At 40.4% G+C, this 14733-nt stretch overlaps 1 protein-coding gene and 1 long non-coding RNA gene across 2 annotated transcripts in view; one reads left to right on the top strand and one right to left on the bottom strand.

Moving 5' to 3' along the window:
* The window catches only part of PGLYRP2 (peptidoglycan recognition protein 2), a 360132-nt gene that overhangs the window by 21436 nt on the left and 323963 nt on the right, over positions 1–14733 (top strand). The window lies entirely within an intron of this gene.
* LOC309658802 overlaps positions 1–14733 on the bottom strand; it is a 51477-nt gene that overhangs the window by 31169 nt on the left and 5575 nt on the right. Inside the window, exon 2 of the long non-coding RNA XR_014262401.1 lies at positions 8484–8656. This is a non-coding gene — a long non-coding RNA (uncharacterized lncRNA). The remainder of the gene's footprint in view (positions 1–8483; positions 8657–14733) is intronic.

The raw sequence follows: 14733 nt of genomic DNA, 5'->3' as shown, positions 1-14733 counted from the left end.
AGACAGAGAGATAGATAGATAGATGGATAGATAGACAGATAGAGAGATAGATGGATAGATAGACAGATAGAGAGATAGATAGATAGATAGATAGCTAGATAGACAGATAGATACATAATAGGTAAGGACTGAATTTCTGTAAAATCATAATTTTAAATAATAGTTTCATTGAGATATAATTTACTTTCCATATTATTTAAAGTGTACAATTTAATGTGTTATGCATCTACCACCACAATCAATTGTAAAACTTTCATCCACCCCCCCCCCCAAAAAATAATCTACTATAAGTCACTCACTCCCCCACTTCTCCGAACCCTAGGCAGCCACTAATATACTTTGTCTCTACAGATTTGCCTAGTCTGGACATTGCATACAAATGGAAACATACAATTACTTAGCATGTTTTCAAGGTTCATCTATGTTGTAGCATGTATCAGTACTTGATTTCTTTTTATGGCTGAATAATATTCCATGGTGTGGTTATTACTGTGTTTCATTGATCATTCACAGTAAATGGCCATTTGGGTTATTTCCTCTTTGGGGCTCTTATGAATAATGCTGCTGTGGTTGGATTTACGTGCAAGTTTTGTATGCAGGTCTACATTTGTTTTTTAAATTAATAGACTATTTTGGAGCTGTTTCTGGCTTACAGAAAAATTAAGCAGAAAGGACAGAGTTCTCATACTTCCTTACCTCTCAACCCAGTTTCCCCTATTATTAACATCTTACATTAGCATAATATATTTGTTATAGTTAATGAACCAATATCGACACATTATTACTAACTAATGTCCATGCTTTACTTTACACTTCACTCTTTGTTTTGTACATTATATGATTTTTGACAAATGTGCAATAACCTGTATCCACCATTACAGAACCATACACAGGAGTTTCTCTGCCTTTACAATTCCGGGCTTCACCCATCCTTTTCTCCCTCCCCACAACCTCTGGCAACCACTGATCTTTTGATTGTCTCCACACTTTTGCCTTTTCCTAAATTTCATATAGCTCCAATCATATAATATGCATGTAGCCTTTGCAGATTGGCTTTTTTTCACTTAGCAATATGCATTTAAGCTTCTTCCATGCCTTTTCATGGCTTCATAGCCTTTTCTTTTTATTGCTGAATGCTATTCCTTTGTACGGATACACAATAGCTTGTTTATCCATTCACCTATTGAAAAACATCTTGGTTGATTTCAAGTTTTGGCAATTATGAAAGAAACTGTTATAAACATCCATGTGCAGGTTTTTATGTGGACATAACTTTTCAGTTCCTATGGGTAAATACCAAAGAGCATGATTACTAGATCACTGTATGGTAAAAGTATGTTTAGTTCTGTAAGAAACTGCCAAGTATCCTGCTAGCAACAAATGAGAATTCGAGTTGTTCTGCATCGTCAACAACTTTGGTATTTCAGTATTTGGATTTTAGCCATTTGAATAGGTGTGTAGTGGTATCTCATTATTGTTCTAATTTAAAATTCCCTGATGACATGGAATGTGTAGCATCTTTTCATATGCTTATTTGCCACGTGTCTATTTTCTTTGTTTAATCATAGTTGTTTTGGTTTTTTTTAACCAATGCCTGGTAACTCTTGTCCTCCTTTGTCTATTTATATTGTCTTCTTTCTTTCTTTCTTTCTTGTTGTTTTTTTTTTTTTTTTTTGAGCTTTGGATCATTTAGTCTTTTTCCTGGTATATCAAATTATTTTTTATATTAAAATTGGGCTTAACTTATTTTAGGAAACTATAAAGATACCTCCACATTCTGGATGTCGTTATCGTTCTCTTGAAAAGATTTCCTTTTGCCCATGGCAGACAGTTACTATAGGGACTGGAAACCTTAGTCCATTCTCAGTTTGAGCTCATTCAAAGCTGTTTTTCAGTCTGTGTGAAGGTTGCTCTATTTCTGTCTTGTCCTTCCTCTACGGGTGTTGCCCTTTGGGATTACCATATGAGCGTTTGGATTCTCCCTATTCCCAACTACCCATGTATTTGTTAGGCTTTAAATGTAATGGTTTCCGCAGCCCTGTGAGACTAAAGATACACTTAGCTTGTCATTCCATTAGTTGTTGCCTTTAGCTTGAGCTCTTGCCGTTTGGCTTCTGTGGTTAGAGTCTTTTGAACTCCTTGGCTTTTCAGCTCCTAGTCTGTAAGATTTGAATCAGCAAATGCCCCAAGGAGAAAAGCTGCACCAAATGTCAAGCTTGCGTCTGTGTTTCCCTTCTCTCCAGAACTTGGCCCACATGTCTTGGTGTCTCTCTAACATTCAGATGCCAGCGAACAGATGTTTTCTTACTTTATCCAGCTTTTCTAAAATGTCTTTGGACTTCACCTGATCTTATGTTATTATTCAACTATCATCTCAATTACCCCTAGGAAGAAAATCTACAATTTCATGTTTTATTTTCTTATTTTCTATATTACCTCCGTTTCTGTAGAGACCTTTGACCTGACTGTTCAGTCTAGTTCCTGTGTTACCAGTAAGATGGAGATAAGGTGGAGGCTAAGAATATTGGGGGGAAACCACTGATGAATGATAGGTCTCGTTCGTTTTGTTTTTCCTCTCCTTATTTACTCCGGCAGCCTACATTTGCCTTTCTTCATTTGACCCAGTTGCCCAAATAAGGAACCCACTCTGGCAAAGACCTGACTTTACTCTCATAAATGTCTGCATGCTAGGATTAGCGAGATGATGAACACCATGCCAAAGCTCTTGGTGCGAGACTTTTGCAGACTTTTGTTATCCCTTTAGTTTGCCTCTTGCCATCACTGCTCAGATTGTTGAGGTTTTCTAAGATTCTGTAGGTCAACCCTCTCTACCTGCATACCAGATGAGCCCTTCTCTCTTTCCTGAGCTCACCTGCGGGAGGTTAGCCCTCGGTTTTTCTTTTTCCCCATCCAATCATAATTGTTCATGAATTCCAAAAAGCCCTCAAAGTACCTGTCATCCCTTTCTCTCCTCTCTTTTTTATCAACACTGTTAAATGTTAACCATATATTTGCATACCTCTTTCTTACTTACAATGGAATACTGGAAGGCGCGATCACGCAGTGTGAGCCTCACCAAACTAGGACTCATACAACACTCTCCCCCAGGCCTAAACTTGTGACATCCACTGGTTTTCTTATAATATCTTATATGTATCTAAATTTGTAATGATTTAGTTAATTCCTCAGTTATGTGACAATAAGAAATCAGTCAAATTAGCACTACAGAAGCACAGCTTAGACCTAGGGACCAGAACCAAGGACCACAAAAACCTGTTAACCAATAAGTTTCACTTGTACTTTGTGTTTAACAAGTGGGTGAATGGGAAGTGAGGGAAAAGGAGTTTAACTTCATGTCACAGAAACTTGCACTAAAATGAAGAGGAAAATGACCCAGTTCCTGGTTCAAGTCACTATAATCTGCTTCAATAAATAATAACAGCACATAAGAAAAACAAACACTATATGATAGGAACACTGGATAATTAATTACCAGATCAGGGAGGACAGATGACACTTGCTATGGGACTTCATTAAAGAAGGATTCCAAAAAGCACTGGCTTCTTCTGAGAAGACTTCTTAGAACAGGCAGCATTTAAACTGAGTCTTGAACAAGTATATAGAGGGTAGGGAACAGGCCTTCCGGGCAGGGCACAGGCACAGTGTCAGCAATGGCACAAAGGGCTTATGGAATAGGGAACAAAACTGGCTGAACACAGGAGTGCTACGTGTTGGGGAATATGGGGGAAAGGCTGACTGAGGTTGGTTAAATGAAACATCATTAGACGGAAGAGAAAGTAGGTGGAAAGACAGATGGAAGACTGTGGAAAGCCTCTGAAGATGGAGGTCAGCATAATAATATTAAGAAATCAGTGGTACTTTGACACTGTATGAATGTCTAGGTTTAAAAAATCAAGAAAACACAATAAAAGAATAAACTACTGATATAATGATATGTAACCAAAGGCCAGATACCAAAGAATACACACTGTGTGATTCCCTGTATGTCATATATGGTGAAAGAGGTCAGCTTGGGTGTTGCCCTGGGGGAGTATGGAACAGAAAGAAGTAACAGAGAACCTTGTAGGGTGTTACAAATATTTTAGAATACCTTGACCTGGTGTTGGATACATGGGTGCATAGAGATGTAAAAATTCAGTTATTAGCAATGCAACTGGTGTTTATGGTTTGTATGCATACATTAAAAAAAACTCTAGTAGGTTAATTAGGCTGTCAGCTGTATGAAGTAAATTTTGGTCAAGGAATAGCCAAGGTAGTAATGCAGTAATAAGTTATACATGTGCTCACTGTGCTCTAGAACGTCACGACTGGAATACAAGAAATATGTGTAAGAAAAAAGACAAATGTTCAATATTGATGGTTGGATGAGCTGAATAAATTAGATCACTCTACTTTCAATTTAAGAACTTGGCCAGTGTTTGGATACCTTTGAACAAAGAAAAAAAGGAAATAAAATTGTTATTGAGCATATGCTATGTATCAATCCCTGACTTATATTTTGACACACATAAACGTGGGAAATATTGCACCTTGTATCTGAGACAATGAACATGAGTGACGTGGCTGGTTTTGACACTAGAGGCTGAGAAAACAATCAGCTCAGAATCGTAAGAAGTTTGAAGTCGGAGGAAAAGAATCAAGAGGAAATACTGGTAAGTGCCAGGAGCTTCTGGAAACTACATAAGAGATGAAGACCGCAGAATTGTTGAGCTTTCTAAGAGGCCCAATGACTCAGGTAAAAACAGAAGGCTTAAAACTGAAACCTGGGGATATATGTATACATACAACTGATACACTTTGTTATACAGCAGAAACTAACACAACACTGTAAAGCAATTATACTCCAATAAAGATGTAAAAAACAAAACAAAACAAAACAAAACCCTGCAAAATAACAACTGTTAGGACAAACAGTAAAGAATTATAAGAAAAATAATCACATGCCTGTCCCCACACAGAAATATCTTAAGCTCCATCTCAGCATTTCTCGATTGGCCTTTCACAAAATACAGTCCCATCAGCTGAATATAGGTTTCTCAAGTAACTGTGAGTAAGACTGAATTAAAAAAATGAAATCACTTCCTTCCTCCAAAACTTTTCAGAGTACGTAATGTAACAAAGTGAAACCTGAATTTCATGTCGGGATGTAGAGTACGGCTCTTCCCATATGCTTCTGTCTTGTAACTACATCAACATCATCTAAAACCAGTGTTGTGCAGGACAGACATTGTGAAACGCTGCTCTCATCATGTAAGATATCAGGTCCTTCTCAAAATCCATTCTTCCTTCTGCCCTTTCTCATGTTCTCCCTGCCACCTGATGGGTCTCTCCTAAGCTCCACCTGCCAAAACCCTCCCCATTTTTAGGATCCAAGAGATAATAAAGGCTTACATTACTAAAAAGCAGAGAAAGAAATCCCTTCCCAGGGATCTACATTTCCTTCCTAGGGAAAAGAAAAACTGTAAAGTATACCACAGTGACCTTAAGTCTATGAATGTAACTATGTTGTGTTACTTTGAGTTCTGTAAAAGTCAATGTGCTACAGTATATACGGATATGAATATTTGATCTCTTGCATGCAGATCTTGCTGATAACTTTCATCGTGAGCGAGGTTAATGATTCAGGAGCCACTGTATTTGGCTCAGCCCTTAGAACCAGGGAATGTTAAAATTGGAAAGGTCCCTAGATATTAGCAAATCTATCCACCTCATATTCTAAGTAAGGAAACTGAGACGTTCATAGATTGGATATTTATACTAACAAAGGATAAGGATATAAGATATTGGCAGATATATCTTTTAGATTAAGAATTTAGAGATTTTTGTAGAATACTAACACATTATGTCCACTGATACTGAGACAATGTGGTTTTGTTTTTGTTTTTTTTATTAATTAATTAATTTATTTTTGGCTGCGTAGGGTCTTCGTTTCTGTGCGAGGGCTTTCTCTAGTTGTGGCAAGCGGGGACCACTCTTCATCGTGGTGCGCGGGCCTCTCACTATAGTGGCCTCTCTCGCTGCGGAGCACAGGGTCCAGACGCGCAGGCTCAGCAGTTGTGGCTCACGGGCCCAGTTGCTCCCCGGCATGTGGGATCTTCCCACACCGGGGCTTGAACCCGTGTCCCCTGCATTAGCAGGCAGATTCTCAACCACTGCGCCACCAGGGAAGCCCAGAGACAATGTGTTTCTTAGTCATCATTTTCTATTGCCGTGACGAAGCGAGGTGGTAGTCAGTAGTTGTACAAAGGGAAAAAGATAACTTTACAAACTCCCAATTTATATACACAGGGAAATTCATCATTCATGTTATTTAAGCTAACTGGATGCAGTTTATCAGCTACATTGAGGAACGGTGAAGTGTCTATACAATTAACATGTTAGTTTCTGTCATGAGCTCCCTGTTGTTCAAGTGAGTTAATGGTCAGCACTCAACTAGGCACTTAGAGTCCATTATAAATCTGGACTAAACGTTTATCTGTGGCATCTTTATTCTTCTTTGGTGCCCTTGGGCAGAATTAGCTCTCTTATGTTTTGATAAATTCAAGTATTAAACAGGGCTAAGGTTTCACAAGTTCTTTGGCCTAAACATGGGGGTAAGGAGGACCAATGAGCTGGAGTACTTCTAGATTTGAGAATGGTCAGATTGAGGAAGAAGAGTCTTATACCAGAGGTGAAAGAAGACTGATTAGAATTACCTATTTTTAAACATTCCGACCCTTTTCAATGTTCTAAAGTGATCATGAAGTACATGGGTATGCTAGGAAGTAAGGGAGTCAACCAAGAATATTCTGTAAGAGTTTGTGGATGGCAATAAAGAGGCAAGGAAGATAGAGAACAGACTAGAAAAGGCTTCGGTTGGCCATAATGAAGTCAGAAGGAGAAGGAGAAGAAGAATGACAGATGCAATGGGAAAGAGAAAGCAAGAATAGAGAAGCAAAAGGGAAAGTAGAAAAATGAGACAAATTTGGAGAAGGAAATGAGGAAGAAAACTGGGTGAAAGAGGGAAGCACTGATGGTAGACCACATGACACTCAAAACTTAACACGATGGGGCTTCCCTGGTGGCGCAGTGGTTGAGAATCTGCCTGCCAATGCAGGGGACACGGGTTCGAGCCCTGGTCCGGGAAGATCCCGCATGCCACGGAGCAAATGGGCCCGTGAGCCACAATTACTGAGCCTGCGCGTCTGGACCCTGTGCTCCGCAGAGAGAGAGGCCGCGATAGTGAGAGGCCCGCGCACCGCGATGAAGAGTGGCCCCCGCTTGCCACAACTAGAGAAAGCCCTCGCAGAGAAACGAAGATCCAACACAGCCATAAATAAATAAATAAATAAATAAATAAATAAAATTAAAAAAAAAAAACTTAACACGATGCACATTTAAGGTGTGCCACCAATGGCCATGGTCATTACCCTCAAATAGTTTACAATATGTGTTTCAAAGACATTTATAAATTGAAAATGCCATTAAAATAAGTGCCAGGGTAAAAGTATTCATGGAATTGTATGGGAGAATAAAAAGTCTCCCGTCAAAGAGCCTTCTGAGACATAGGACAAAAAAGGAAAACCTAAAAAGCATAAGACTCTTCCTATTTTCATTTCCAATGATACATCCCCATCTTGATGATCAATCAGCGATTTAAATGTCAACTATAAACCCAGTATTTTATTAGCTGCTATGCAGTATACTGGAGCAATAGAAGAGAGAGGACCTCAAACCCTCTGTTCCCTCAAACTGAAAGGCAGGCTTCCTGACCCCTCCAGACCACTACTGGACACAGGGAACACACACTAATGTTTCAGGACCCCAACCAACAGTCACCTGCTTTGTGATTACTTCCGTGACACACCCCCACTAACACCACTGACTCTGCTGCTCCTACGGGACATTACATATATTTCCTATTTTAACACATACCACAGTGCATTATAATTATGATTGCAGATACATGTTCTAACAATTTAAAGAGAATGATGACTTTTTTGCTCTTTACATCTTGCTATTTCCCTTCTCATAATATTTCTTGAAGAGAAACCATAAAAATATAAACAAACATAAAAAACAGAAATTATACAAAATGTGTCCTTTGCGGCTTAACACAAACTTAAGTAAAATTCGTTCTGACAGCATCCAGCATGACAAACTTCCATGGTACAAATGAGAATGGACCAAGGTTTGAGCAGGTACAGGAGACAATCCAGGCATGAACAACACCAAGAAAAGGTAGACAGGAAGTAACATGGTGTGTAGGAAATCACGAGACCAGTCTGATGGGAAGAGACTTAAACAAGACTGAAACTCACTTTCTAAACCTCCATCTCCAATTGGACAATTCGCAAGACACAGGTGCACCAAAGTGGTCTATTTATTCAATCCCTTTAATGGGGAGAACAGTTTAAAATTTTACCCGTTTAGTTTGCCCCAAAAGCAACTATCAAATGTTGGCAGGACACAATGAAGCTTACCTTTGTTAACATAGTTAAGTCTCTCTCTCTCAGAACTAGCCCATTTAGCTCCAGGTTCCTTATTGCACCCGACGCACTTACACAGCATTCGTGAGCTTTACACAACTGGAAGGTCACATCTTTATTTCTTATTGCAGGAACACAACTTCTGGAAACTTTATTTCTGTCACAACCTAAAGCAAAATTATTGTAAAATGAGTGATTTAAACCGTACATTTTATCATCATTAAAAAGCATCTAAAAAGGAAAAAAAGCATCTGCTCTGTGCTAAGGATTAGAAACGACTCCTGCCCTTAAAGCCTCGTTAAGGAGGGACATGTATAAACTCAAAATTTCAATCACATGAGATAAAGAACCATAACCTTTATGCACAGAGGTTCCTATGGAGGCAAAAAGTTATATCTAAGTGATGGCTTCATGATAACCCTGAAGTACAATCGAGAAAGCTGAGGCTCTGCAGAGGTGGAGGAGGAGGTGCAGTAACTGCAGAGGGAGCAACTCTGCAAAGACACTCAAGCCTGACACCTGCTGGGCACTGTAAATACTGCAGGTGGGGATGACTAAACGCCGGGGGGTCCAAGTGTGAGAAGGGACAGAAAATAGAGATGTTGGTCGAAGCAAGCCTGGGAGAGAGCATGGCTTGTATCCCACAGGTGATGAGCCCTGGGGCTACCACAGGCTGAGTAAGGGTGCCTCCGCTGATTAGAAAAAGGCGCCCCGCTGCTGAAGGACTGATTAGGTAAAGGGAGTGATCACAAAAAGCTCCCCTTCCTCAGGGCCAAAGAGCCCCAGGAGGCTTGGCCAAGCACAGTTCAGACTACACGCCTCTGGGCAGAGCACACGCTGGGCGGCTAGTACGCACTAACTCTGTGTGGGCAAGTCATTAGCAGCATTATTTTAGGCGTATCTTTTCATGTTAGAAGATCACTCAACCCGAGTAGGCAGATGAACTTAGAGGAACTGAGTCCAGGGGCCGCGAAACCACCCAGGAGCTTCTGCCATAGTCCGGGCAAAATGTAATGTGGATGAAGAAGCAAATTTACGAGGAGGCCAAAATCTACAAGCTAGACCCACTGGATGAAAAACACAAAGAAAGTTCAGTGAAGGAACTCTGAAGAGAATGGGCTCTGCAATAAATTTTTCTTACAATCAAGGTAAAATATTAGGCAACATTAAGTACAGTGGCCTTTAAGGTCCCTTCCAGCTCGAATTTCTTTTGATTTCTAACTTATTACTCTGGTTAAGTAAAGTCCCTTCAGAGGGACAGAACAGTTCCTACACCTGAATGGGATGCAAAGAATAATCTGACTTCTCTTCACCAGGGGATGAGTTGAACTGTCCTTGCAGAAGAGATAACACACGGTGTGAACCCCAGATCCTAGAAAAGGGCCAGGCACACAATAAGTATTCAGCTTTTTGAAAACAAATGAGCAATCATTTCCTCTCCTAGATCTTCACACCCTTCCTCTGCTGGCTACTTTCTTTCAGCTTATAAGCATCCTCAATATACCCACTGAAAAAGCTCTCACACCTATGACTCTTTGGACCTTCTTGTGGGTAACCTAACTCTCTCCCATGCCTTCAAACACCTGTCCTCCCAAAAAGCCCAGATCTGTACCTTGGGCCCAGCCCTGTCTACCAGGCCCCCCAAAAGCACTGAAGATGAAGTAAGATCCTCTCCCCAGCCCCAATCCCTTCCTACTGTGCTGTGTATCTCACAAAAAGATGCAGCTATAAACTGTCACCCACGCTTGCTGCCCTCCCTTTTCTAACTGGTCACCAGGCCCCACCCATTCCCTCTCGGATCTCCGAAATCCAGTCCAACCTTTTACAACTTAAGTGGGACCCTTAGATTACAATTCAGCCTGCACCCCATCAAGTGCTTTCCACATGGAGGTCCGAGTGAGTCTCTAAACCAGAAGTCCATCTCACTGTTGTTCAGCGTTTCCCACAGCCTTCAGGATAAACATTAAAACTTCCGACAGGACAAAGAAGGCCCTTTTCTGTTTGGCCCCAGTAGGTTTCCAGTATCAACGCTCATTTCTTTCCCAAAACCTGAGTTCCACTCGTGTACCTTACTGTTGCCATATTTTCTTATATTTCTCAAACTCTGACACACACTGCTCCCTCCTGCCACCCCAGGAGCTTCTATATATCCTTAGAAAGGATGGCACCTCCTCCAAGAAGCCTGAACTCTCCCTTCCAAGATTCTGTGCTCTGCAAAGGGGAAGGGGGGGGAGGGATAAATTAGGAGTTTGGGATTAACATATACACACGACTATATATAAAATAGGTAATCAACAAGGACCTAATGCATAGCACAGGGAACTCTACTCCATATCCTGCAATAACCTGCACGGGAAAAGAATCTGAAAAAGAATGGATATATGTATAACTGAATAACTGTGCTGTACACCTAAAACTAACACAATATTGTAAATCAAGTATACTCTAATATAAAATAAAATTTAAATTAAGAAAAAAAAAAGATTCTGTGCTCTGCAGCACCAGAACTCACTTCTTCCAGAGCACTGACTACTGTGTCTGTGTTTACTTGCCGCCCAGTAGAAGGGGAGATGACCTAGGGCATAAGCATCGTCTCCAGCAGCCCTTGGTTCTGACAACTCATTCAAGTGCCAGGATACTTTACACACATAACCTGCTTAATTAATTCTAAGAACCCACAGAAAGAGTGGTTTTTAATGTCATTTTACAAGTGTGGGGATTGCAGTTCAAAAGTAACCTGGGCTTCCCTGGTAGCGCAGTGGTTGAGAGTCTGCCTGCTAATACAGGGGACATGGGTTCGAGCCCTGGTCTGGGGAGATCCAACATGCCGTGGAGCAACTAAGCCCGTGCACCACAGCTACTGAGACCGTGCACCTAGAGCCCATGCTCCGCAACAAGAGAAGCCACCGCCATGAGAAGCCCGCACACCGCAACAAAGAGTAGCCCTCACTTGCTGCAAATAGAGAAAGCCCACGTGCAGCAACAAAGACCCAACGCAGCCAAAAGCATAAATTAATAAATAAAAATCAAAATTTTTAAAAACACAAAAACACCATCACAGAAATATCCAGAAAAATATTTCACCAAATAACTGGGCATGGTGGCCCAGACAAATTGACATGTAAAATTAACCACCTAAGCCATAGTTTTGCCATCTTTTACTGAGAAATCTGACTTATCTGAACTATTTTGATACCTAGAAGATACCTTCTAGAGGTAACACCCTCAGTTTTTGACATGGTAGGCAGCAGAGGGAAAGAGCCCATTTGCCCAGTCAGATGACACCTAAAAGGATAAAATGCTGTCTCTTCTCTCTCCAACCCATAAGGATGAATGCCAAAAACACATCACTTATATCTGCTTTAGCTAACATATGATAGGTCTGGAACAGACCTATGCTCCCAGCAAGTCTCATGAAATGCTGTTTCATTCAGGGGAGACTTTACTTGCTAAGATTAGAAGCAAAAGAGGGTGGTGGATGAAAAACTGCCCAAGGATATAAGTTCACGCAAGGGAGCAGGAGAGAGAATGGGTATCCGAAGATGTGCGCTCTGAGCCAACACTAATTCCACAGCATCAGGTTGTAATTCAGGGAGCCAAACTGCTGGGGTTCCCCCCCCCCTTTTTTTTTCCTCCAAAGAGGGACAAATCAAGCATACTGACAAAGGAAGAGCATTAGTCACCACAGATAAACTCCTTTTTAGAGGTGATACCGCAAGTGATTTGGCTCAGTGTAGACTATGATTTGGCTCCACAAACCATAAGCTAGAGCACTTCATGCCAGGTCCCTCCTCAAATATCCATGATAGGTAGAAATTCGGCATCAGTACTTTTCGAAATCTTCCCAGGTGATTGTAATATGCAACCAGGGCTGAGAATCTGGAGATGTAGAGAGAATTTAAATTGAACTTTAGTTAAACAGTAAAACAAGCTCTGACTCTACTGGCTGGAGCTAGACAAGGGATATGGATTGTGGGATGAGAAGATAAAGAACACCAGGGAGTAAATCAAATGCTTTACACCTGTGCTTAGCTAATTGTTACTCAGATAATTCAGACAATCTTACAGCACCTGAACCCTGAAATTCCTTAGCTCTGTTTTTAAAAAAGTAACTCTTCAAGTACCTGAACTCTGAGAATCACGTAAATCATAAAGAAAAAGAAGAAATCTTACTTTTTGAATTAGCTGATTTCATATATACTGTTTCACTTTCATGATATTAACTAGATATCTTTCTTTCCATTTTATGTTTGAGGAAAGTAAGGCTTTAAAAATCTCAGTAACTTTCTCAAGGTCACTTGTTAAGGGTGTGGTAGGCAGCATAATGGCTCCTAAAAATGCCCTCACCCTAATCCCTAGAACCTATTAATATGTTACGTTACATGGTAAAGAGGACTTTGCAGATATGACTGAAGTTATAGACCTTGAGATAGAAAGATTATCCTGAATTACCTCATGGAACAAATCTAATTGCATGAGTCCGTAAAAGCAGAAAATCATTCCCAACTGTAGAAAGAGAAAGAGAGAGATGTCCTAATAGAAGCAGAATCAGAGAGATGCAACATTTTGGGTTTTGTAGGTGGAGAAAGGGGACTCTGAGTCAAGGACTACAAGTGACCGCTGGAAGCTGATAAAGTCCAGGGGACAGAAACTCCGCTAAGAGCCTCCAGAAAAGAATGTAGCTCTGCCAACACTTTTTTTTTTTTTAACCATCTTTATTGGAGTATAATTGCTTTACAATGGTGTGTTACTTTCTGCTTCATAACAAAGTGAATCAGCTATACATATTCATATATCCCCATATCTCCTCCCTCTTGCGTCTCCCTACCACCCTCCCTTCCCTAACCCACCCCTCTAGGTGGACACAAAGCACAGGGCTGATCTCCCTGTGCTTTGTGGCTGCTTCCCACTAGCTAGCTATTTTACATTTGGTAGTGTATATATGTCCAAGCCACTCTCTCACTTCATCCCAGATTACCCTTCCCCCTCCCTGTGTCCTCAAGTCCATTCTTTATGGCTGAGTCTTTATTCCTGTCCTGCCCCTAGGTTCTTCATAACCATTTTTTCTTTTTTTTTTTAGATTCCATAGATATGTGTTAGCATACGGTATTTGTTTTTCTCTTTCTGACTTACTTCCCTCTGTATGACAGTCTCTAGGTCAATCCAGCTCAATACAAATAACTCAATTTCATTTCCGGCTGACTAATATCCCATTGTATATATGTGCCACATCTTTATCCATTCATCTGTCGATCCTGCCAACACTTTTACTTGACTCAATTGAGACCAATGTCAGACTTGTAAGGTAATAAATTTACGTTGTTTTGAGTCACTCAATTTGTGGTAATTCGTATGAAAGCAATAAAAAACAAATACAGAGGTCCTACAAGAGCCAGGCTACATATTTATAGTTAAGTATTTCTAAAATGAATTTAACCTTGTGATTGACAGCAGCAGCAGCTTCCAAGGGATCCCACCACACACCTGAGGCAAAAGCAGCCTAATAAAGAAGCAGTGACAGCAGCAGGTCACTGCCCCACACTTGGGGTAGAGGGGGATTTGATCAACTGTAGCAGCAGCATAGCCTGAATGGGAATGCATCCTCCTGGGGCACTAGTCCCATCAACATTAGTCTAATCTGCTAGCATCTGCTGTGCCAACAGGCCCAACATATACAAACCCTCCAACTCAGCAGCATTAAGTGAGCCAGGCTCAGTGTTTCCTGAAACTCATATCCAATGGCACTGGAAAGCCCAGATATCACCTACTGTTATGAAAACATAAAAAAACAATAACAGAAGACTGGGAACTTCAGAAAGAAAAGGGGAACAATGGAATGGGTGAAAACAAATGGGGTAAATATAAGAGACTATCATTAGCTTCATGAGTTTCTTAAATCCTATATGATGGTCAAAGCAAAAATTATGACACCATCTGATGTGGTTCTCAATGTATATAAAGGAAATACTACAGAAAATCATACTTTAAAACTGGGGACTATTAAGAGACCTAAATGGAAGTAAAATTTTGAAACTTCACTTGAAGTAATAAAACACTGATTCCAGTAGGCTATGATAAGTTACATATGTATACTGTAATGCCAAAAGCAACCACTAAGAAAACTATACAAACAGTATACACAAATGATTATAAGTAAATTAGATTAAAATGGACTTATTAAAAAATGTTTAAGTAACCCACAAGAAGGCAAAATAAGAGAAACATAGGATTCAGAAACTAAGGT

Source organism: Balaenoptera physalus (genome assembly GCF_965194825.1).
Source record: "Balaenoptera physalus genome assembly, chromosome: 3".
NCBI classification, from domain to species: Eukaryota; Metazoa; Chordata; class Mammalia; order Artiodactyla; family Balaenopteridae; genus Balaenoptera; species Balaenoptera physalus.
Note: the sequence above shows the minus strand (reverse complement) of the source record. Positions and strands in the feature narration are given on the sequence as shown.